The sequence below is a fragment of the Lactuca saligna genome, chromosome 4 (genome assembly GCF_052625555.1).
Source record: "Lactuca saligna cultivar CGN05327 chromosome 4, ASM5262555v1, whole genome shotgun sequence".
Taxonomy (NCBI): Eukaryota; Viridiplantae; Streptophyta; class Magnoliopsida; order Asterales; family Asteraceae; genus Lactuca; species Lactuca saligna.
In genome coordinates this window covers 160,614,296-160,616,894 of record NC_136420.1, presented here as the reverse complement: position 1 = coordinate 160,616,894, position 2,599 = coordinate 160,614,296, and the positions used below count along the sequence as shown (strand labels likewise).

The following is a 2,599-nucleotide window of genomic DNA, read 5'->3' as shown; positions in this document are numbered from 1 at the left end:
CATCCATATAGATTCATCATCGGAGTTATCTTCCTCATCATAATCATCAATGGTGTAACAGTTTTAGATCCAACTTCATTGGTTTTGGAAACTTCAACTTCAAATGCTGCCAAAAGACCAAAAAATAATAATACTCATGAGTATCAAATGACATATTTTATCAAATAATGATCGATTGTCACAACACTTGAGATAATGGAATGAAAAAATAAATGAGGGTAAGTTTGTAAAAAATTTAGGCTCACCTTAAACCATTAATAAATTTTATATGCTTTCAATATTTCATTATTTTACAAAAATTTATTACTATTGCAGTTATGGCTCGCCTTAAAATGAATAGATAAAAAAGAACAAAGAAACCTGTTGCATTTAGTACATTCTGGATTGAGATAATCAGTTTGGTAAATTGGTATGTTCAACTAGTGTGTATTATTATTGCCATACATATATTTATGTGTCCAACTAGACCTCGCTAAAAGATGTTATACCCAGAGAGAAAATAGTATATGCATAGATTAGTGTACGAAAGTGATGAGACTTGTACACAACAATTAAGAATTAATATGGTAATGCCTGTTAAGTTTTGTCATATGGTTGAGATTGATGTCAAGTTAAAGGCCTCTAGGTATCTCCAAATTAACGAATAAGTGGCGATATTTTTGTATGTTTTGGACCACCATGTGAAAATCATGTGGCAAAGTTTCAGTTTCATAGATCAGGAGAGACAATTAGTAAACACTTCAATAAGGTACGCAATGTTGTTATTCGGTTGGAAAAAGAATTGTTTAAGAAACCCGAGCCTATATCAGAAACTTCAACTGATGAAAGATGGAAATGGTTTAAGGTATGTGATTTGCTAGACTCGAGTGTATATAAATTATTATTGGTTAGTACTCTAATTCTCATACATATTTAATTTTGGCTATAGGGATGATTAGGATCAATAGATGGGAATCACATAAGTGTACACGTACCAGAGGCAGACAAAACCTAGATACGAAAATCGAAAAGGCAAAATTACAATGAAATGTACTTGTTGCTTGCACTCCTAATATGCAATTCACTTATGTATTACCAGGCTGGGAAGGATCTGCTGTAGATGGTAGAATACTGCATATTGCAATGCTTCGTGAAAATGGGTTACAAGTTAGTAAAGGAAACTATTATCTTGTTGATGTTGGGTACACGAATGGAGAAGGATTCATCGCACCATTCAGAGGTCAACGATATCATTTGAATACATGGTTGAATGGTCATCGTCCGGAAAAGGCAAAGGAATATTTTACCATGAAGCACTCAGTTGCATGGAATGTCATAGAACGTCGCTTTGGGGTAATAAAAAAAGATGGCCTATACTTAGAAGTCCATCATTTTATCCTATTAAGACATAAAATAGAATTATCCTTGCTTTTTGGCTTCTACACAACTTTATACTAAACGAATTGCCATATGATCCACTTCACAATGATGAAACTATTGACACAAACAACGATGAGGAGGATACAGATCTTGGATCACAAGTCGAGCACACGACAACAATTGGAAAATCTAATAAATGGATGACTTTTAAAGAAAACTTGGCTACCTCAATGTTTAATTCTTGGAGATCTAGGAATAACTGATTTCTTATTGTTGCATTAAGTACATTGTCATACATTTATATGGAATTTTAGTAATATTATGTTTTCAGTTATGTTGTGTTTGATAGTGACTTGTTATATATTTAGTTAGTCTTTATATAGTTCTTTATGTATCTTTTTTTTATTGTTAAGGTATGGAGTCACAAATTCATGGTGATAGGGGACCAAGAGAAAATAAAATGAATTTGAATGATATAGAAGATGAGAAACTTGTTGAAGATATGGTTGATATACTCAATTCGGGTTCTCACTTTAAATCTGACAATGGTTTTAAGCATGGGTTCTTTCGTGCGGTGGAAACATAACTTGCAGTCTCACTTCCCAACTCAGAAATAAAAGCAAGACCACATATTGAATCACGCATAGAAACTTTGAAGAGCGATTGGTCTGTTGTGCATGATATGATGTTATGGAACAACACAAGTAGTTTTTGATGGGATTATGAAAATAAGATGCTTGAAGCTCCTCAATCTGTTTGGCAAGCATATGCTCAGTTAATGTTTTTAATTGAATGATCTAAAACAATTTTGAAGTAACTTTAGCATAATGTATTATTTATTTATTTTTGGATTTTTTAGGTACATAAGAATGTTGCAAAATGGAGAGGCAAAAATTTTCCTCATTATTGGGACCAATGTCTTGTATTTGGAAATGATGTTGCTAATGGAAGAGATGCTCAAACAACAACGGATGTTATATCTAATGAGAATAATATTCTCTAAGATCGATAGATTCAAACAAATATCAATAGCACAATAACAAGTAATAGAAAACGATAAACACCACAATGAATCAAGTGAGTGCCAAATGATTAATAAGCTGCACCTCAAAAGAATTCAATGAGAATTGCTACTGTAGAGGTGTGCTACGGTTGCAGTACAGGATCTGTAAAACAATTTTCAAAAAGCTTCATAAATATAATGTATGCATGCACTATATATATACTAAACCCTAAAACA

General features: G+C 32.5%; 2 pseudogenes; both read left to right on the top strand.

The window, feature by feature from the left end:
- The first annotated feature begins 317 nt into the window (after positions 1-317).
- Positions 318-1,622, top strand: LOC145041030 (uncharacterized; annotated as a pseudogene).
- Positions 1,623-1,774: 152 nt separating this feature from the next.
- Positions 1,775-2,362, top strand: LOC145040307 (uncharacterized; annotated as a pseudogene).
- The last annotated feature ends 237 nt before the right edge of the window (positions 2,363-2,599 follow it).